The sequence below is a fragment of the Apteryx mantelli genome, chromosome 2 (assembly GCF_036417845.1).
Source record: "Apteryx mantelli isolate bAptMan1 chromosome 2, bAptMan1.hap1, whole genome shotgun sequence".
Classification (NCBI taxonomy): Eukaryota; Metazoa; Chordata; class Aves; order Apterygiformes; family Apterygidae; genus Apteryx; species Apteryx mantelli.
In genome coordinates, this window is record NC_089979.1 from 95,285,751 (window position 1) to 95,309,277 (window position 23,527).

Below are 23,527 nucleotides of genomic sequence, written 5' to 3' on the forward strand. Positions count from 1 at the left end.
TTTGGCATAAACACTAAAAAAAACTATTTAACTTAAAGGGGTTCTTCCATCATGTCCTCCAGAGTCATTTGATGGTCTCTAACAGTTGGGTTTAGGACATCATTTAGGACATATCTATAAACAATTAAGACCACTAACATCTCAGTCAGCAGTGATTTGGAAACAAGTTATTCAATTTCTGGCATCAAGTGCTACTTCCTCTCTCAGATTGAACCTTAAGAGGTGACTCGATCATGTTGTATAAAAACACCTAAGTGGAAAGGTGACTGCTGATGGTAGTCTTTAATTTAGTCAGCAAAAGAATAATAAGGTTTGACTGCTGGAAGCAGAAGCTTGACAATTTCAAAGCAGCTGTTAGATTGAAGTCTTTAAAAATCAAGACTGGAATGTCTTTCTAAAAAATACATTCTAGCTCAATCAGAAATTATGGACTTTAAACTAGGAAAGATGGGGGAAGGGGAGAGTTATAGTGCCAGGGTAGCTGGCAAAAGACTGCTCAAGTCAGGACGCCTCCAGCAGCTGAATGCAGCCAGGGAAGTGCGCATGGGATGTGGCTATGGAGGATCCTCTTTTACCCCTCCTGGGAAACCTGCACGCTTGATCACCTCTCTGAAATGCCTGTACACCAATGCACGCAGCATGGGGAACAAACAGGAAGAACTAGAGATGTGTGTGCGGTCGCAGGGCCATGATCTCATTGCCATTACAGAGACATGGTGGGATAGCTCGCATGACTGGAGTGCTGTCATGGATGGCTACGTGCTTTTTAGGAAAGACAGGCCAGGAAAGCGAGGTGGTGGAGTTGCTCTTTAGGTGAGAGAGCAACTGGAATGGATTGAGCTGTGCCTAGGGGTGGATGAAGAGCGAGTCGAGAGCTTATGGGTAAGGATTAAAGGGCAGGCTAGCAGAGGTGACACTGTTGTGGGTGTTTACTACAGGCCACCTGATCAGGATGAGGAAGTCAATGAGGCCTTCTACAGACAGCTGGAAGTAGCCTCACGATCCCAGGCCCTGGTTCTCATGGGGGACTTCAACCACCCTGATATCTGCTGGAAAGACAACACAGCTAGGCACAAACAGTCCTGGAGGTTCCTGCAGAGCATTGGTGACAACTTCTTGACACAGGTGGTGGAGGAGCCAACAAGCAGAGGTGTGCTGCTGGACCTCGTACTAACAAACAAAGAAGGACTGGTTGAAGCTGTCAAGGTCAGGGGCAGCCTTGGCTGCAGTGACCATGAGATGGTGGAGTTCAGGATCCTGCAAGGAGGAGGCAGGGCACTAAGTAGGATCGCAACCCTGGACTTCAGGAGAGCAAACTTGGGCCTCTTCAGGGACCTGCTTGGAGGAATCCCATGGGTTAGGGCCCTAGAAGGAAGGGGTGTCCAAGAGAGCTGGTTAATATTCAAACATCACTTCCTCCAGGCTCAAGAGCGGTGCATCCCTATGAGTAGGAAGTCAAGCAAAGGAGGTGGGAGACCTGCATGGATGAGCAAGGAGCTCCTGGCAAAACTCAACCAGAAGAAGGAAGTATACAGAAAGTGGAAAGGGGGACAGGCCACCTGGGAGGAATATAGAAACATTGTCAGAGTATGCAGGGATGCAATGAGGAAGGCTAAGGCCCGTTTGGAATTAAATCTGGCTAGAGATGTCAAGGACAGCAAGAAGGGCTTCTTCAAATACATCAGTAGCAAGAGGAAGATTAGGGAAAATGTGGGCCCTTTGCTGAATGGGGTGGGTGCCCTGGTGACGAAGGATACAGAGAAGGCAGAGTTACTCAATGCCTTCTTTGCTTCAGTCTTTACTGCTCAGGCCAGCCCTCAGGAACCCCAGACCCTGGAGGCAAGAGAGAAAGTCTGGAGGAAGGAAGACTTTCCCTTGGTGGAGGAGGAGTGGGTTAGAGATCATTTAAACAAACTTGACACCCACAAATCCATGGGCCCTGATGGGATGCACCCACGAGTGCTGAGGGAGCTGGCGGACATTATTGCTAAGCCACTCTCCAACATCTTTGAAAGGTCATGGAGAACAGGAGAGGTGCCTGAAGACTGGTAGAAAGCCAATGTCACCCCAGTCTTCAAAAAGGGCAAGAAGGAGGACCCAGGGAACTACAGGCCAGTCAGCCTCACCTGCATCCCTGGAAAGGTGATGGAGCAGCTCATCCTGGAGGCCATCCCCAAGCATGTGGAGGAAAAGAAGGTGATCAGGAGTAGTCAGCATGACTTCACCAAGGGGAAATCATGCCTAACCAATCTGATAGCCTTCTATGCTGGAATGACTGCCTGGGTAGATGAGGGGAGAGCAGTGGATGTTGTCTACCTAGACTTCAGCAAGGCTTTTGACACTGTCTCCCATAACATCCTCATAGACAAGCTCAGGAAGTGTGGGCTGGATGAGTGGACAGTGAGGTGGATTGAGAACTGGCTGAATGGCAGAGCTCAGAGGGTTGTGATCAGCGGTGCAGAGTCTAGTTGGAGGCCTGTAGCTAGTGGTGTCCCCCAGGGGTCAGTACTGGGTCCAGTCTTGTTCAACTTCTTCATCAATGACCTGGATGAAGGGACAGAGTGCACCCTCAGCAAGTTTGCTGATGATACAAAACTGGGAGGAGTGGCTGATACCCCAGAGGGCTGTGCTGCCATTCAAAGAGACTTGGACAGGCTGGAGAGGTGGGCAGAGAGGAACCTCATGAAGTTCAACAAAGGCAAGTTCAGGGTCCTGCACCTGGGGAGGAATAACCCCATGCACCAGGACAGGTTGGGGGTTGACCTGCTGGAAAGCAGCTCTGCGGAGAAGGACCTGGGAGTGCTGGTGGACACCAAGTTAAGCATGAGGCAGCAATGTGCCCTTGTGGCCAAGAAGGCCAGTGGTATCCTGGGGTGCATCAGGAAGAGTGTTGCCAGCAGGTCGAGGGAGGTGATTCTCCCCCTCTACTCAGCCCTGGTGAGGCCATGTCTAGAGTACTGCGTCCAGTTCTGGGCTCCCCAGTACAAGAGGGATGTGGCACTACTGCAGCAAGTCCAGCGAAGGGCTACAAAGATGATTAGGGGACTGGAGCATCTCTCTTATGAGGAAAGACTGAGAGAGCTGGGCCTGTTTAGCCTGGAGAAGAGAAGGCTGAGAGGAGATCTTATCAACATGTACAAGTATCTAAAGGGAGGGTGTCGAGAGGATGGGACCAGACTCTTTTCAGTGGTGCCCAGTGACAGGATGTGAGGCAACGGGCACAAACTGAAACACAGACAGTTCCATCTGAACATGAGGAAAAACTTTTTCACTGTGAGGGTGACAGAGCACTGGAACAGGTTGCCCAGAGAGGTTGTGGAGTCTCCTTCTCTGGAGATATTCAAAACCCGCCTGGACGCAATCCTGTGCAATATGCTCTAGGTGACCCTGCTTGAGCAGGGGCGTTGGACTAGATGATCTCCAGAGGTCCCTTCCAACCTCAGCGATTCTGTGATTCTGTGATTCTGTGACTTTATGTGGAGATTACTGGATGAACTTCTAGGGCATGTATACACAGGGATCAGACCACATACTCATAGTAGTCCCTTTTGGCCTTAAAATATAAGACATTTCTAAATTAATTTTCAGATGATTCCCCCCCCCATTTTACATTTTTGGTGATTTGAAAATATAATTTCTCCTGTCTTAAAAAAGCTAGTACGCACACACCTGTACTTTGAATGTTTTACTACAGCTTATGTTTATTATCCAACTTTAATCTGAATTATATTATATAGGAAGCTGTTCAATATTCAAACATTCAAGTGCTATTATCTGCAAGACAATTTTGCTTTTCTGAAGGAATGTTATGTTGCTGTTTCTCTGTACTTTTTCAGTGACAGTATTTAAAAGGTTACTTACAAAAACCCAGCTTTAAAATATTATCCTCAGGGACAGACTGAGGTGGAAGAAATATATAAAATCCTTCACATTCCCTTTGAATTTTCTTTAAAGATATAAAATAACAATAGCATATTAAGCAGGTTTTCAAAGACAGACAAACACTCTTTTTCCACAAACAATTAGCAAGCAATTGACAAGGTCATCTGAAAACAAAGTATGCTATAAAAATTCTTTATATGCTTCTCACAATACTTTCATTTTTATAATCATACATTTAACACAAACTGCAATATATTATTTAAAGAGTGTCCTTCCACATATTCTCTTGACAAGTGATTTAATCTAATATTTATATGTAAGATAAAATGATTTATATAAAATGGAACTATACATTAATTAGCCAATAAATACAAGCTTTCAGGACAGCTCTGCAATGTAATTTCTGCAAAAATACATTTTCAACCAAAGCAGTTGGACTGGCCATTTATTATGTCATGAAATGATAATAAAATTACAAGGAACAGAATTAGAAAATAAAAAGAAATGCTTTACTACATATATTTGTAAATTGATTTAGTAAGTATTTAAGAATTATTTTTTAATTGGAAAGCAATTTTAGCACTTTGTAAAAATGTAGGGAATAACATACATCTCTGATCACAAACATGAAATATGAAAGTATTGAATGTTCATATTTTAAAGTATGCTATCACATTTTAATCCAAACCTATATTTGAAATTATGCCCCTGCAACCCCCTCTTCCCCCCAAGAGAAAAAGGAAATTCTGAAATGAAAGATCTGAGATTCTTCTTTCTGGGCAGACTGGAAAGAGAGGTCAGTGGACAGTTTTGGGTAGAGTCAAAGAGCATACAAAGCCCTATTAGAAAACAGTCTTCAGGGCATGCAAGTCTGCCCATTTCTTTCCCTAGACCTTTGAGACTCTGTACCCTGGAACACCACAATTTAGACTGATGGAAATTTTGATTTTGTACTTTTAAAAAACTGGCAAGCTGCTCAGAGTGTAGGAACAGGTGCTCTTTAGTTTATATAGAAATAGCATCAAAACCTGACAAACTCATTGCTAAGATCCTTATTGAAACTGTGCTTAAAATATGAAGATATCTATTCACCTACTGTTGCATGCAGATATTTATTTATTTGTTATTTGTACTTGTGACAAACACCAGCTTGACCACGAGCAGACAGGGAACCAGAGCGCTTCCAGAATTAAGAGTCTGTGTCTCTAAGACAAAGGTACTCAAATGATGGTTTCAAAAGTGGATCTAAAAAGTGAGTCAAGTTTGTCCGGACTTCACTGAGGTCTGGAATAGAAAGGGGAGAGATGTAATGCTTATTTGTTCCCTTACCAAGCAAGCCCAAGCAGGGAGCAATTTGGTAGGGCCGTGCTGAACAAAAAGCTCTGGAAAATCCCCTCTCTCTGCATATCCTCCCCATTCAGCCACAATCAATAGATGCTTGAGAGGTGAAAGTACCTGCCTCACTGCACATGTACACATGCTCTAGAGAGGGATAAGGGGATGTCAGTAACAATCACTCAAGTAACCTCACTTTGCAGCTTGAGCAGTAGGACTAAAAGTGGCATCTAGAACAGCTGAAGGTAGCACTAGATACAACTGATGGAGCCAGCCAAGATTTTGCTCTTTCACTCATCCTGAACTGAGAATGCTACTCAAAGAACACAATGAGAGTGTCTTCCTCTTACTCTTCCTAGCATGGGGAAATAAAAACTTGCTGGAAATTCCTATGTTTTCATGCTTGCTGGGCCGCTTTTATTACATGAAGAGCACAAAAAAAGTATCTGACATAGTTCATGAACAACAAAATGTCTGTTCCATGTCATGAGAAATTCAAATTCTGTGCAAGAGGAGAAAAACAAAAATATAGAATATTAGGAGTGAACATAAAGTCCAAAGAATTCTTGGAAAATGTGAGTTTTAATGGAGGAAGAAAAAGACAGGGAACCTGGCCAGAGAGCATGACTGAACACACAAACTCTAGTAAATGCATTTTCTGTGGCATATAAAATGATGTTTGTGATGGTCATCAGATCCAGAAACTGCTTACTCCACAGTCACTGCCTTGCTCTGGGGAGAGCTTCATTTCCTGCTGAGATGAGTGGTGCTCTGCCATGAACAGTTTTATAGTGCCTAAGTGTCTGAGAAATCTGGTGCTCCAGTGCTTTTCTTTAGTCTGCACTTTCCTACTCTTCAACTTTTGCTTCACTAATAAACTCATCAGGTATAGCAATATAATCAACATGCAATTTTCCTCAGGGGATGGAGAGAGAAAAGGATCCTACATAACAAATTCTACCATTTTGTTTAATGTAAGTGGGTAGGCAAAATACCACCGTTGTGGTTTAGTACAAGAACATATTGACAGAACAGAATTAGGTGAAAGAGTCCCCTTTATTTCTTCTGCCCATATAACCAGCTATGAAATAATGAGATATCACAAGGTTAAGGGGAATGCTGTCTAATAAGAAGAATCTTGGAGAGGGAAAAGGTGGGAAAGGTGGGAGAGCGCAGCTAACAGAGGCAGCGAACAGACGCAGCAGTTTGCGCAGCAGTGGTTGGGCTCTGACTAGAACTTGAGGATCTTGTGGAAGTTGTGGGCTTTCTGAGGACCCCCGAGGACCTAGAAGGTGATCGCTGTGAACAGGAAAGGGGAAGCTAGGCAAGGACAACTGCAGGAGGCCTTGACTTCTCCTGGGAAAAGCTCGTGGGAAAAGCTCCAGCTAGGAGTGGCTGCTGCTAACGAGCTCTCTGGGTTGCCCCTGACCAGAGGGGGTTGGGGCCTTTGATCCCAGTGGCCCTTGATTGGGCGGTCAAGCACCCTGTGAGTCAGTGCTAGGGAGAGGCCTATATAAGAGCCAGGCCTAGAGCGCAGCTCCCAGAGCGCAGCTAACAGAGGCAGCGAACAGACGCAGCAGTTTGCGCAGCAGTGGTTGGGCTCTGACTAGAACTTGAGGATCTTGTGGAAGTTGTGGGCTTTCTGAGGACCCCCGAGGACCTAGAAGGTGATCGCTGTGAACAGGAAAGGGGAAGCTAGGCAAGGACAACTGCAGGAGGCCTTGACTTCTCCTGGGAAAAGCTCGTGGGAAAAGCTCCAGCTAGGAGTGGCTGCTGCTAACGAGCTCTCTGGGTTGCCCCTGACCAGAGGGGGTTGGGGCCTTTGATCCCAGTGGCCCTTGATTGGGCGGTCAAGCACCCTGTGAGTCAGTGCTAGGGAGAGGCCTATATAAGAGCCAGGCCTAGAGCGCAGCTCCCAGAGCGCAGCGAACAGAGGCAGCAGTTTGCGCAGCAGTTTGCGCGAAGGGACCTTCATTTCTGTTCCCTGTGGTGTACACTTCCTCAAGTATGGTCGTGACACGCCGCACAGCGCGTTCCCCAGTGACTGTTGGAGTTGCTGCGTCAGAGGCTTGGACCCAGACTGACCCTCTGACAGTAGATGCGGCTCTACAGGTCTCAGGCTGCAGGAAGTGCTTGGGGCCTCTCCAGGAGGCCTGGGCTGGCAGCCAGCTCTCCTGCAGGAGGTGTGCTGCTGTTGACGAGTTGTGTCGTCAGGTAAGGGAGTTACGGGAGGAGGTCAGTAGGCTGCGCATCATCCGAGAAGCAGAGCAAGAGATAGACAGGGTATTCTCGGAGACTGTACAGCTCCAGGAGTCCCAACCCCCTGCAGCAGTGGAGTTGCCAGAGGGCTCTGTGCCGTGTGAAACGGTACATCATAACATCACAGAAGAAGGCTGGAAACTGGTCGCTGCTCGTGGGAGGAGAAAGGCTCCTACTCCTCCTGAAGACCTGAAGCTGAAGAACAGGTTTAGTGCCCTCCAGGATGAGGAGGAGATGGGCATGGCTGCCAGGGAAGTAACCGGGACAACAGACCCTGTGCCCTGCCGGAATACCCGGAAAAAGCGGCGGGTGATTGTTGTGGGGGACTCCCTGCTACAGGGGACGGAGGCATCTATCTGCAGACCTGACCCCTTGTCTAGAGAGGTTTGTGGCCTGCCGGGGGCTCGTGTGAGAGATGTCATGCAAAGACTGCCAAGGCTTGTCCACGCTTCGGACTATTACCCACTGCTGCTCTTCCATGTGGGCGCCAATGACACCAAGGGCAAACTGGAGACCATCAAGCAGGATTTCAGAGCTCTGGGGATGGTGGTCAAGGGTCTGGGAGCCCAGGTCATCTTCTCCTCAATCCTGCCAGTGAGGGGGATGGATGAGAGGAGGAGGAGACGGACTTTCCAGGTTAACGACTGGCTGCGCCGCTGGTGTTGGCAACAGGGTTTTGGTTTCTACGACCATGGGACCCTGTTTGAAGATCGACAACTGATGGCGAGAGATGGGATCCACCTCACAAGGTGGGGCACACAGGTCTTTGCCAACAGGTTGGCCAACCTGGTAAGGAGGGCTTTAAACTAGGAAAGATGGGGGAAGGGGAGAGTTATAGTGACAGGGTAGTTGGCAAAAGACTGCTCAAGTCAGGATGCCTCCAGCAGGTGAATGCAGCCAGGGAAGTGCACATGAGATGTGCCTGTGGAGGATCCTCTTGTATCCCTCCTGGGAAATCTGCATGCTCGATCACCTCCCTGAAATGCCTGTACACCAATGCACGCAGCTTGGGGAACAAACAGGAAGAACTAGAGATGTGTGTGCGGTCGCAGGGCCATGATCTCATTGCCATTACAGAGACATGGTGGGATAGCTCGCATGACTGGAGTGCTGTCATGGATGGCTACGTGCTTTTTAGGAAAGACAGGCCAGGAAAGCGAGGTGGTGGAGTTGCTCTTTAGGTGAGAGAGCAACTGGAATGCATCGAGCTCTGCCTAGGGGTGGCTGAAGAGCGAGTCGAGAGCTTATGGGTAAGGATCAAAGGGCAGGCTAATAGAGGTGACACTGTTGTGGGTGTTTACTACAGGCCACCTGATCAGGAAGAGGAAGTTGATGAGGCCTTCTACAGACAGCTGGAAGTAGCCTCACGATCCCAGGCCCTGGTTCTCATGGGGGACTTCAACCACCCCGATATCTGCTGGAAAGACAACACAGCTAGGCACAAACAGTCCTGGAGATTCCTGCAGAGCATTGGTGACAACTTCTTGACACAGGTGGTGGAGGAGCCAACAAGGAGAGGTGTGCTGCTGGACCTCGTACTAACAAACAAAGAAGGACTGGTGGAAGATGTGAAGGTTGGGGGCTGCCTTGGCTGCAGTGACCATGAGATGGTGGAGTTCAGGATCCTGCGAGGAGGCAGCAGGGCACCAAGTAGGATCGCAACCCTGGACTTCAGGAGAGCAAACTTTGTCCTCTTCAGGGACCTACTTGGAGGAATCCCATGGGTGAGGGCCCTGGAAGGAAGGAGTGTTCAAGAGAGTTGGTTAATATTCAAACATCACCTCCTCCAGGCTCAAGAGCGGTGCATCCCTATGAGTAGGAAGTCAAGCAAAGGAGGTAGGAGACCTGCATGGATGAGCAAGGAGCTCCTGGCAAAACTCAACCAGAAGAAGGAAGTCTACAGAAAGTGGAAAGGGGGACAGGCCACTTGGGATGAATATAGGAATGTTGTCAGAGTATGCAGGGATGCGACGAGGAAGGCTAAGGCCCGTTTGGAATTAAATCTGGCTAGAGATGTCAAGGACAGCAAGAAGGGCTTCTTCAAATACATCAGCAGCAAGAGGAAGACTAGGGAAAATGTGGGCCCTTTGCTGAATGGGGTGGGTGTCCTGGTGACGAAGGATGCAGAGAAGGCAGAGTTACTGAATGCCTTCTTTGCTTCAGTCTTTACTGCTCAGGCCAGCCCTCAGGAACCCCAGACCCTGGTGGCAAGAGAGAAAGTCTGGAGAGAGGAAGACTTTCCCTTGGTGGAGGAGGAGTGGGTTAGAGATCATTTAAGCAAACTTGACACCCACAAATCCATGGGCCCTGATGGGATGCACCCACGAGTGCTGAGGGAGCTGGCGGACATTATTGCTAAGCCGCTCTCCATCTTTGAAAGGTCATGGAGAACAGGAGAGGTGCCCGAGGACTGGAAGAAAGCCAATGTCACCCCAGTCTTCAAAAAGGGCAAGAAGGAGGACCCAGGGAACTACAGGCCAGTCAGCCTCACCTCCATCCCTGGAAAGGTGATGGAGCAGCTCATCCTGGAAGCCATCTCCACGCATGTGGAGGAAAAGAAGGTGATCAGGAGTAGTCAGCATGGCTTCACCAAGGGGAAATCATGCCTAACCAATCTGATAGCCTTCTATGATGGAATGACTGGCTGGGTAGATGAGGGGAGAGCAGTGGATGTTGTCTACCTAGACTTCAGCAAGGCTTTTGACACTGTCTCCCATAGCATCCTCATAGACAAGCTCAGGAAGTGTGGGTTAGATGAGTGGACAGTGAGGTGGATTGAGAACTGGCTGAATGGCAGAGCTCAGAGAGTTGTGCTCAGTGGCACAGAGTCTAGTTGGAGGCCTGTAGCTAGCGGTGTCCCCCAGGGGTCAGTCCTGGGTCCAGTCTTGTTCAACTTCTTCATCAATGACCTGGATGAAGGCACAGAGTGCACCCTCAGCAAGTTTGCTGACGATACAAAACTGGGAGGAGTGGCCGATACGCCAGAGGGCTGTGCTGCCATTCAAAGAGACTTGGACAGGCTGGAGAGGTGGGCAGAGAGGAACCTCATGAAATTCAACAAAGGGAAGTGCAGGGTCCTGCACCTGGGGAGGAATAACCCCATGCAGCAGTACAGGTTGGGGGTTGACCTGCTGGAAAGCAGCTCTGCTGAGAAGGACCTGGGAGTGCTGGTGGACACCAAGTTAAGTATGAGGCAGCAATGTGCCCTTGTGGCCAAGAAGGCCAATGGTATCCTGGGCTGCATCAGAAAGAGTGTTGCCAGCAGGTCGAGGGAGGTGATTCTCCCCCTCTACTCAGCCCTGGTGAGGCCACATCTAGAGTACTGCGTCCAGTTCTGGGCTCCCCAGTACAAGAGGGATGTGGCACTACTGGAGCAAGTCCAGCGAAGGGCCACAAAGATGATTAGGGGACTGGAGCATCTCTCTTATGAGGAAAGACTGAGAGAGCTGGGCCTGTTTAGCTTGGAGAAGAGAAGGCTGAGAGGAGATCTTATCAATGTGTACAAGTATCTGAAGGGAGGGTGTCGAGAGGATGGGGCCAGACTCTTTTCAGTGGTGACGAGCGACAGGACGCGAGGCAATGGGCACAAACTGAAACACAGACACTTCCATCTTAACATGAGGAAAAACTTTTTCACTGTGAGGGTGACAGAGCACTGGAACAGGTTGCCCCGAGAGGTGGTGGAGTCTCCTTCTCTGGAGATATTCAAAATGCGCCTGGATGCAATCCTGTGCAATGTGCTCTAGGTGACCCTGCTTGAGCAGGGGGGTTGGACTAGATGATCTCCAGAGGTCCCTTCCAACCTCAGTGATTCTGTGATTCTGTGAAAATTTGAGAGGCAAAAAAAAGCAAAAAGGAAAAACAGGCTTATAAAAGAGCATAGATCCACAAGATTAAGAAAGCAACAGACTGCAGAGGAAGTTTCTGAATTCTAAGTTGGGTCCCCTGTGAAAAGCAGGAAATCCTAGGGTGTTTCTCATGCAGGGGCTTGCTACCAGAGGACAGGACACTTGCTGAATTCAGCACTGAACTGTTTCCCAAGGGCTGCAAGATCATTCCTCAGAAAGATATTGCCAGAAATATTCTTGCTCAAGATTATATACTATTTATAAAGTAGCAACTCAGTTAGCATTAGTACACTCGTAAGGCTAGCACTGTTCTAGTACTATTACTACAGGAGTACATTACATGGAAACCTTGTCTTTACAGGCACAAGGCCATATGTTTCATCTAACTTTTCAAAAATTATATACATATATAACACACATATGCTATGTCCAGCACCAATCCACTGCATCAATTCACTTTTCATCACTATCAGCATTCAGATTCAGATCCCAGAAATGCTCATAACACTTCAGTATAAAAGAGAAAAGCATAAAATCCCATAGGGCCATTGAATAAAGCACAGATGACGGGCAACTGAAGATGTGGTTTCAGTTTCAAAACACACAACATAGCCCTGTCCTAAATCCCAGAAGCTAAATTTCCATGCAAGCCCTTCTTTAACATTGTTTTCATGCATTTTCATGATTGTTTTAAATAATACAGAAATTTACAAGTGCAATTATTAAGGGACTAGTTTTGAAACACAGTTCATACTGAGGTTCACTCCTCTTTCTCTGATCTAGTGGCATGAGATTTAGCAGATCCTCCTGTATAAGAGACTGTTCTGTACGAGGACTACGCTCCTAAATGTCTTCTGTCATGTCTAGTTAACTAACGTCATTTTGCATCGGTAGATATGGCATATAATAGTGTAAAGTGGTAATATGACATACCACACTAAAAAGCTTTCACCAGAAGTTTTCTTAAGGTGTAATATAGGAGACAATCCAGTCATTTTATCATCTTGGAATAGAGTAGGCTTCTGCCAAACAAATCAACTTCTACTGTTCAATGACTCCTATATTTATCTATTAGTCAGACAGCTCATTCAAACCCAAACATTGTCCAAATGTCAGACAGCTGAAATCACATTGTTCTATGGAAAACCTCAACATAAAAATCACTGTATCTACAAGATAAGCAGGCCAGCTGAGCATTTGCTTTGTCTTTGTACTGTGGTGCTGAGTAAGAATTATGGGAGCAAAATATGACCCAAATGGCCTAGTGCTGTGAAAAGAAAAAAATAAAAAAGACACTCTACAACATTGTCCTCCTATCTGCATCCAGAATGGGTCAGCAAAGGTTTTTCAGAACTAACAGGTCCCCTTTTAGGCAGATGGGTGCATTCAAGGGAGGATTCTGCAACTAGAAGACTTCCTGATTAAATACTCACTGGTCCATGCTACTTCTGGGACTGCACACCAATACACTGTATTTTCCTTGGGGTTGAGGAAGACCCCATAACTGAGCCTGTATTCAAGAGACGTTTTTCAGATACAGCTATAAATATTAGCTTTCATAAAAGAGCCATGGTTCATATATAAACATTTATTTTAACTATTTTTTCTCCAAAAATATGCATTGCGTTACTCCTGTAGTACACAACAAGACATACTGAGTTACCAAATCAAAATAAAACTAATGGCATTTGATTTTGAAATACCTTTCTTTACTTTAAGAACTGAACAGGAAGCTACTTCAATTTTCTGAAAACTTCTGGAATGCATTGAAAATTATAATCCTTTCTGAATTTTCTGTATCTTTCAAAAACAATTTATATATTTCAGTCTATAACAGACTTCACAATATGCAAAAAACCCCACATGTAGGTAAATATAATGATTTGAAAACCTAAATTAGGGTACTAAATTTCATCACATAGGCTCTTGCAGTTGTCTTGATAAAACTCAGTGAAGATTGGCTTTTCTACACTAAGCTTTGACAGTGTAACAACATAATATTTATGCTGGGTAATAACTACTTAAAAGACAAGAGGGTTATGATTTCTTTTTCTAAGCCATAGATATAAAATTACAACATCATTTGTGCATTTCTCCATATAGACTATGGGATTCGGTGACTGCATAAACAGTATTAATCAGAAATAAAAATTGTACACTGCTTCTTTGTCACAAATCTAATTTTCTCAGTAGAAAGTTTCAAATATATATGTGAAGAATGTAAAAATTAATCTTTACTTTTGAATAGAATGGCTGCTAAATTATTTTATAAACATCTGTAGTATCTACTTAATTCGTTTTAAAATGGAACTCTTGGAATAAAATCAAAGTATGCTCAGAAAACTCTGACTATATAGTTTACTTCTTTTCAGCTACACAGCACAACTAAATGTCTAAAGGAAAAAAAATCAAAATTATTAATCAAATGTTTTGAGTGAATTATATATGAATGATGAAGATAAAAAACAGAATGTGTATGTTCCAGTTCTCTGATTCCAAGACAGAGAAATACCTAGCAAATTTTACCTTAAAGACCTGATCTAGTGACTACAGTTTAGGTCCAGCATCATATATGTCTTGATTTAATTTTCAATTTGAATTTACTTGCTTTCCCCCAAAAAAGGAATAGATTTTCAAAGGTACCAACACATTAAGTAATTAACTTGAAGCTTCTACTTTTGAAAATCTGGTGAATGATAAATCCGTGTAATTTACTTTTGCATAAAGCTATGAGAGTAGTTTGGGAATTGCATCTCTTTGAGATTTTTTTTATTGATCTAATACCCAGATTTGTTAAATTTGAAACATATTATTAAATCCTTCACTTTAATCTTCACTTTCAATATTTTAGACAGTTGAGCACTCTGGCTCTGATCTAACAACACAGTTAAGAATATAAGTGTATGATTTCAGAATTAAGCACATGCATATTTTCAATCTTAATCCATCAGTTTTCCAAATGGTCTGTTAAACAGCAGAGTATGGAAAAGAAGATATTTAGTTTTCTAATTGGAAACCACAATAATGGATAAAAGGAATTAGATAAAGGTAGGGGAAGGATTTGTTTTTCTGAGTTTTTGTTTTGTTTCAAGAGAGATAAATATAAGAAGAAAGAAATTAGATGTTGATGAATTGATTTCCCATCTCCTGCCTCCTAAAGTAGGAGGTTTCTCTCTGGAATCTTCAACACATTGATCTTTCCTCTTGATTTACTCTTTCTCCCTTATCCAGTTCCACAGCTAGATCCAATCCCAGTCCATTACTCTCTTCTCCCTCTTTCAACCTTTCTTCAGTTGCTTTTCCAACACCCTCATTGCTATCCATGATGTCTTCCTATCATGCCCACACCACCACCCTCTCCTCTTACTGTGTTCTGCCTCCCTGAGTACCCATTCTCTCCTGATCAGATTTTGCTCACCAGTGGCTTCTTGCTCAGTGGGCTCCTTCTGCATTCTCCTCTTTTAAGTCCAACTCAATTTTTTCACTTCTTTCCAAGCTGATGTCTCAAAAGTCCCCTATTTACTAGTCCTTCTATTCTGATATCTGCCTTTTCCTCTTCTCATTTCCTTAACTCTTACCTGGATCTCAAGCAATTTCAATCTTCACCTTAGTGTTTTTGAATACCTAATGAAGACTTCTTTCTTCTTACTTGTTTTAGCCTGTATCATCTTGACCCAGACTTAATAACTCTTCTTGAACTCTTCTTTCTGATCTTTTGATCTTCAAATTCCTCTTCTCTGATGAATAACTTTTCTCATATCAGACCTTACTTTGCCATCCTGCCACACCTTTTCTGACATCCAGCCAATTACCCTTTCTAATTTCTCTTATACACTGACCTTCAGCAGATTCTTGCTACATAATGACAGCTAAAGCTTTTCCAATTCCTCAGAAAGCTATTTGCTTTCATTACTTTCCTGCTACCCTGTCTACTTTTGACGCCACACAGTGATTCATGTACCCCTGTCTTAGTAGCAATGTGGCTGCAATAGTATGAAGTTTAGCATGAAATACAGAATTTACTAAAAAGCAGGAAAAAACAATCTGGCATCTCACCGACTCTGATCTCCTTACAGTCAATGTCCTCATCATGGACAAACAGGGACATCACTATGCCTTGTTTTAAAGTCCTTGTCTTCATCAGCCTGAATCTATCTCCTATAGAAAAGTCAGTCACCTCCTATATTTTTTCAGCTACACCTTTACATTGCTCTGACTATTCCCTGTTTTAAATTTACCTTTTTGGCAGAATGACCACTTGGCTAAAAGAAAATTCTTAATGAACAAAAAGCACAAAAAGAGAGTACACAAGACATGTAAATAAAGATAGGCAACAAAAGAAGAGAATAAAAGCACTTCTTGGGTACTTTTGCACAAAAAAACACGAAGGCCAAAGCCCAGCCGGAGCTAAGGCTAGCAAGAGACATTAGGGATAAAAAGAGACAATTCTATAGGAATATTATTTGCAAAAGTAATTTCAGGAAAAATGTGGGTCTGTTGAGGATGGGGAAAAGAATCAAGCAACAGACATAAAACAAGAGGCTGAAGTACTCAGTGTCTTTTTTTGTCTTAGTCTTCATAGATAAAGCCTTTTGCCAGACCCCAGCAGGTACCAGCCTGATTCGGGAAAGACAGGGACAGTCAACAACAGAGAAGTAACAGTTTAGAGACCACTTAGAAAAGCTAGATATGTTCAGATCCATGGGGCCAGATGGGTTTCACCTAAGGAGGCTGACAGATGTGATTGTGAGGCTCTTGTCTATCATCTGTGAAAAATCATTGTTATAGGGGGAGGTCCCTGATGGCTGGGAAAAGGCTAAAGTTATTCCTATCTTTAAGCCGGGCAAGGAAGAGGACCCAGGGAGCTGCCAGTCAGCCTCACCTCAGTCACTGGAAAGTCCCCTGGATATTGTCCTCTTGGAATCTACCTCCAAACACACAAAGGACAAAAAGGTTAGCAAGAGTAGTCAGCATGGATTTATCAAGGGCAAATCATGCTTAACACAACTAACTTGCTTCTATGAAGAAATAACTGGCTATGTGTATGAAGCAAGAGTGATAGAGGTAAAATACTTTATTTAGCCTTCTGGCACTATCTCCCATAGCAGTCTCATTTTGAAGCTGAGGAAATACAGTCTGGACAGACAAGACTGTTAGGTGGGTTGCAAATTGGCTATACTGCCAGACTTAAAGAGTAATAGTCAATGGCTTTATGTCTTATTAACAGCCAGTAAAAAGCAGAGTACATCAGGGACAGATACCACTGAATATCTTCACCTATGGCCTGTGATGAGACAGAACAGACCCTTGGCAAGCTTGCAGGTGATATCAGATTGCAGGGAGGGGCAGGAGTAGAAGGGTGGTACAGCCACCATGTCCACAGCTTTCCTACTGTCCAATACTTGTGAAGTGTGTTTCCATAAACAAAAGGAAAAAGCAGTAAACTTTATAGAGTGTTTCAGATCAACTCTCTTGCTAAAGTGGAGAGGGTTCACAGCTCTCTCAGAAATAGCCTGTTTTTCCTTAGGTTTTGTGCTCAAGTCAAGTTGGCAGATGCAGCTCTTGTAAGTTCAGATGCTGAAGCAAACCCCAAAGAGATGTTGAGTTTGAGCAGGTTATAAATCATTAATGTTTCTATTACTTGTTCGATGAAGTGATTAAAATCTCCCACCAAACACATTTCCAGTGATTCTAACTCTGAAAAAAAGAATTCCTCTGAGATAAAAGGTTTATGTTTTGTTTTATTGGGGTGGGTTTGTTTTTGCCATTCAAGGTGAACTTGATTGTTTCTTTCGGTGAGCTAGCATGCGTTCTTGGTTTAATCTTTTTTTTTTTCCTAGAGCTGTATTTTGTTTTCTTTGCTTGTTTTTGCTCTTCATAGAAGACACAGTAAATTTAATACCTCTGTGAGGCTTATATACATTGCTATTGTTGTGACTGCATTATCACCAACATTTAATGACAATGGATTCTTAGTATTGTTTGCCGAAGATGCAACTGTTTTTAACTTACAGTAACTGCATAAGCTCATTAAGAGCTGCTTCCCATTACGATACCATATTACTTTACAGGTTTCAAGTTCTTCTGTGGAATAAGAAGTTTAATTGCTCCTAGATTTCAGGAAAGCTAGTACTTAACATCTTGCATTAGATTCCCACCTGATGTTTTGCTGCTTATTCTCTGTCTATAAAAGCTTTTCTGGAGCTTTATATTCCTTTCTTGCAGATAAGTTTTGTCATGTGGAATGGTACAAATAAAAGTAAATATATTTAGTGAAGTGTAACATGAAAAACAATGCAAATTAAAGAAGAAAATGAATCATACACAGTGCTTTTATACTGGCTATGCACAAATCTAAAAACAGAACAAACTTTTTACGTCTGAATGACTTTAGTAACCTTGAAAATCGGATTCCATATCCCCATACATGCCCCACTTTCGGAAAGATACAGATCTTTACTCCATAAGATTTCTGGTCATTATACAGAAAAGTACTAATATTCATGGTTTCAGTGAAAAGATGAAAATCTATGGCATAAGATATATTTAAAGCTGTAGTGATTTCAAGAATCCGTAATAGTCAGGGAGACATGCAAGTCTGAATCTGTGATGCTTGTTCATTAAGAAATATCAAGAACGCATTCAAAAGTCATTATGCATGTAAAATACATATATGTCCTCACTAGGCAAGCAAAGAGGTAAAAAAAATTTCTTAAAGACTTTATCTTCTTATTTTATATAGTGCTTGAGTTTACATTGCTTCTTCTCTGGGACAGAGAAGTTTGGACATGAGTTCCTCCTACAGAAACTCTTATAGGTACAACAAAGATATGGTTTAAAAGGCTGATGAACTGACACAAGAGCTCACTGGGACTGATGCAGATGAGGCCTCAGGTCTCCCTGCTCTCAGCCTCATGGTCCTGTTGCATCTGGCACTTGCCAGAACATGCAGTAAGCCATGAATAACACTACGAAAGTAAAATATCCACTTTTTGCTGGGTTTGTTCTCTGCCATTTTTTAGTGAGTTGACTCAGTTCAGAAAGGGGTTAACTGACTGCCAGAAGTGGGACAAGGTCTGTGGTGTGACACAGCCAGGAGCAGGAAGGGGAAATCATGGGTGGAGAGGGGCAGAAGGAGGGAGCTTTCTACCTCTCCACAATGAGGAACCAGTACTCGGACTCATAAAACCATACTTAAGTCAAGCTTTCTGTCATATCAAAAAAGAAAACAAAACTTGAACTTTCTCTTCTTGCTCCATAAAAGTTTTTCCTATCCCGTGTTAAGTTATGATATTGTTCAACTGATTTTTCTGTGAGGTAAACAGAATAAGTATTTGACACTTTCATATTATTTTCCTTTCCATAGCAAGAAATATACAGGCTTAATGAGCCTGCGAGAAAAAGCTGTACACTGTTTTTGCAGGCATATTTGTAAGGGAACCTCAGGAACATTCACATGGAAATGAGGGTGAGTATTTGAATTATTTGAGAAAGTGAGTCTGATAGTCCAGTAATGCATGAAGAAAACTGTCATTGGTGGGGATAATATTCATTCCATCCCCAAAGAACAAATCTCTGTTAAGTATAAGTAATTTCATCATCCATTTGCATTTAGAGTATCTTTCTGGAAACAAATAAAATATTGGCCTTTCTAACTTCTGAACACTTTCCTAACCAAATGCAGAGTTCTTTAATTGTAATGCAACTTGCTAACCAAAAAGCTGCAATTATACACAGAGCTGGCAACTACACTTTTAGAAAATGTTTTTGTAACACTTCACATCATAAGAACCTGTTTTAAGTTATTTATGGAACTCAAGACTCATTGTTTTAACAGAAAATTTCAGGAATGAGGTTGGGGCACATATGGTATTTTGTCAAATTTTTTTTTTAAGTAATAAAATTGCAACTTGTACCATTAAGTTGTTTGATTTTTCCCATGCTCTTATGCAAGAGCATAACATAATAGGTGGAGTGAAGCAGGTATATTTTCCAGGGCTCAGAGCACTGCATTCTGCTATGTGAAAATCAGCCTAATCTGTCTCAAGTTGTAAGCTTCTGAAAGAGGTTTATCTGTTACATGCTACTGGCAAAATTCTTCATAGACTTTACCCTCCATGCAGTCCTTCTGGGTATTCCAGGGGTGCTGTGATATCAGCACCAAAAACAAGAGTGGGCAAATTATGTCTTATGCATATGTTCTCAGTGCTCTCCTGGCTGGAGCATAGAAAACAGTCTGAGCACCAAGTTGAGAATTATCTAGGATAGAAAGAGATGAAGGCAGATACAACAGAAGCACAAGAGGAAAGTTAGAGGACAGGCACCACACAGTGGAAGAGGTAAATCTGTGAACAATAATCACTAGAATACACAGGATTTCAGGCCTTGACAGAGAGCCCAGGATTGCTAGGTCTTTCCTTTCTAGTAAATAGATATAAAAATTTTGTGACTTTTTTCAGATGGCTAGTCCACATAGGAGAACTAATCTCAGTGGTACCCATAATGCCTTTAATTCAAGAGAGATATCTCTGCTGGGGTCTGATGGTTTCAAATTTGTACAAAGCCATTTAGAAAGCAGTCTGTCCTATGAAATTTCTCTATTTTCCACAGCTGGTGGTGGGGAGGGTTGGGTTTTTTTGTTTTTTGTTTTTAAAAGGAACATACGTTAAGCAAAGCCATAATAAGGCCTGGGGTGGGTTCGAGTCCCACTCCCAGGTTTTGGGGTGGATTCGAGTCCCACTCCCAGGTTTGGGGTGGGTTCGAGTCCCACTCCCGGGGTTTGGGGTGGGTTCGAGTCCCACTCCCAGGACTTGAGAGGGTTCGAGTCCCATCTCACTCTGGCCAGAAGGGGGGAGTGCGCAGCCTGATCAGCGTAAGGCGCACTGCAAGACTAACTTAGAGTTACTGTGACTAGTGTGAGTGTGGATACCGGTACTGTGACTGGTGTGAGTGCATATGACCTGGGAACCGAAAGGGGCACCCGTCGGCTGACAGAGCTGCCCACTGCGAAGGGATGGCAGTCCTAGCAGTTAAAGACTCGGGTGGTGTGAGTGCGGTTCCCAGAGAGAGAGAGAAAGAGAGAGAGTGTAATCATGCCAGCTGCAGGAGTTAATGAAAATTTAAATTCTGGTGTTGCTGAGGAAAAAAAAAAAAAAGTATATTATAAGGAAGTGTGCTGCCTGATCAGCATAAGACGCACTTTTCAGGAACTCAATATGGGAAATAAGTTCGGCATAGAAAAGGGGACGCCCTTAGCCGAAATTCTGCAAAACTAGAGTAAGATTGATGGTACCAAAAACCTAAGCGGAAAAAAAAAAGGGGGGGGGAGGGGGTTGATCCAACTATGTCAGGAGGATTGGCTGTTCCTGACAAAGGATGGTAACCCAGCAGAACGATGGCCGCCACAGGGAACCTTTGGTCATCAGGAGTTAACTTTCCTGCGTCACCATTTGCAGGATAGGTTCCCCAGACAAATGGATTATTGGTATGTATGGGACAGTTGGGCAAAGAAAAATTTTCTCAGAGTATTGAAAGTGGTGCAGCTGCTAAAACGCTTGTGGAAACTGCTCCACCCTATGCGCTATCCTCTGTTTCAACTTCTCTATACCCCCCCTTGCCTTCCCCCTCTGCCTTTCAAGCCCCTTTGCACGTTGTTCCTGTGCCAGGAATGCCCCCGCCAGGTCCAGACGGGGCACCTCAGGTAGCTACAACGCGAATTTACCGACCCTGGGGGCCCCAAGATTTGATTGCATGGAGTCAACAAACTCCCAGCCTTAGGGAAGATCCAGAGAAAGTGTTACAAATTGTAAGAGGAATACTGTGGGCGTATGATCCTGCCTGGGGGGAGGGGTGTGTGCAAATGCTCCTTGAAGCCTTGTTCACTCCAGATGAAAAACACTCAATTCTGGATGTAAACCGTCATTGGGCAGGAAAGGGGGGTGTTCTGGCTGAGACATCAGAACCAGAGTTAACTAATCTGCAAATTCCAACAGGTTTAGAATCAGTTCCTGGAAAGTTACGGAGCTGTTCAGGAACTGATGTTGGACTACTGAAATCAGCTAGTCCAGTCTCAATCAAAACAAAGGGGGGATTACCTCCCGCAGTTAAACAATACCCTATCCCAAAGGAAGCAGAGAAGAGTATCCAAAAACAAAATGATCACTATCTAAAATTGGGTATCCTTAGAGTTTGTGAATCCCCATACAACACCCCAATTCCGCCAGTTAAAAAGAATAGCCAGGATTCTGATGGCGACCCAGAGTATCAGTTTGTACAAGACCTAAGAGTTGTAAACCAACATGTAATTGCTCCGCATCCAGTAGTTCCTGACCCATCAACTATATTACCACAGATACCCCACTGGGCAACTTATTTTACCGTGACTGATTTAACAGCAGCCTTTTTTAGTATACCAGTAGCTGAGGACAGTCAAGATCTTTTTGCCTTCACTTGGAAGGGACAACAATTGACTTGGACTAGGCTACTACAGGGATTTACTGGGTCTCTGACTTTTTTTTTTTTTTTCACGCATAGTTAAAAATGATCTTGCAGATATCAAACTTCCAGGACATTCAGTGTTAATACAATATGTGGATGATTTGTTATTAGCAAGTAAAGATTACAAGACATATTTGAAAGACACTATTTCTCTATGTAACGCTCTTGCAGAGAAAGGGCATCAAGCATCTCCGTCCAAACTCCAGCTGTGTCAACAAGAGGTAAAATATTTGGGGCTTATCTTGAAGGAAAGACACAGATTAATTGATCCAGAACGAGTAAAGACAATTCTCAATATACCCCGTCCTATAACAAAAAAGCAATTTAGGGGATTTTTAGGAGCTGTAGGATTTTGTCAGCCATGGATTCCTAGGTTGGGAGAGCTTACTAAACCATTGGTCCAGGCAACAAAAACGGAGGAGACAGAGCCTTTGACCTGGACTCCAGAAAAAGAGAAAGCTTTTACATCTGTAAAAAGGGTGTTGGTCTCAGCCCCAGTTCTAGGACTACCAGATTATAGTAAACCATTTGAATTATTTGTTCATGAACGACGGAGTAGCAAGTGGAGTATTCAGTCAAAAACTAGGTCCTCACCGTAGGTCAGTGGCCTATTACTTCACCCAACTAGATGCGGTAATCAAAGGCACTCCAGGATGCATCAGAGCGATAGCAGCTACAGCAGCCCTTATCAGAAAAACACGACCTGTAGTTTTGGGTCACCCAATGACTGTGTATATGCCACAGAAGAAGAAAGAGAATTGGAAAAAGTGGGAAGCGGTTCAAGATGAAAAAGGAATTTGGACTATCAGGGGTAAGCCCATCCTTTCCTTAAGGTATTTACTTTCTACGGTTAGGTGATATCATGATCGTGGACATGGAGGTGCATCGACTGTCGCCTCATGTATTCTACAAACCTGGGCAGCTCCCAAGTGCATGTGGTTGCAAAATGCATAACAACCACCTGCCCAACTTGCCAAAAATTTAACGATACTTATCCAAAGATTAACAGAGCAGGCCACCCATGGGCTTATTTTCCATTCCAGCGTCTACAAATTGACTATGCTGACATGCCAGCAGCAGAAGGATTTAAACATCTCCTTGTGATAATTGATCAACTAAGCAGCTGGGTGGAAGCCTTTCCTACCTGCAAAGCAGATACGGCTGCAGTGATTAAAGCCTTGTTAAAAGAAATTGTCCCTAGGTATGGAGTCCCAGAAACTATAGATTCAGAGAGGGGTTCTCACTTTTCAGCAGGAGTTTTAGGGAAATTATATCAAATGCTAGGAATTCATAGAGAATTGTACACACCTTATCATCCCTAGTCTTGAGGACAAATTGAGAGAAAGAACAGAACTATTAAAAACAAGTTAGCACGGGTATGTACACAGGCAAGACTCAAATGGCCTAATGCCTTAAACTTAGTGCTGTGGGAAATTAGAACAACCCCTAGACAACCAGTAGGATTATCCCCAGCAGAAGTCTTCTTTGGGCGTCAATTGGCTATACCAGGAACTTGTATCCCGGCTAAGACCAGCCTGTTGGACGGAGATGAACGGCTAACCCAGTATGTTCTAGGTACGCAAAAAAGGTTTGAAAATCTTAAAAAATATGCTCAATGGTATCAATCTACACCACCCGAAATACAAGTGCAAAATATACAGCCTGGAGATAAAGTGTTAGTAAAAGTATTCTCACGAAAAAGTAAA

The 23,527-nt window shown here is 43.6% G+C and overlaps 1 protein-coding gene across 2 annotated transcripts in view; it reads right to left on the reverse strand.

Annotated features, from left to right (window-relative positions):
* Window positions 1–23,527, reverse strand: part of TMEFF1 (transmembrane protein with EGF like and two follistatin like domains 1) — a 135,173-nt gene that overhangs the window by 94,825 nt on the left and 16,821 nt on the right. The gene's annotated exons all lie outside the window — the stretch shown is intronic.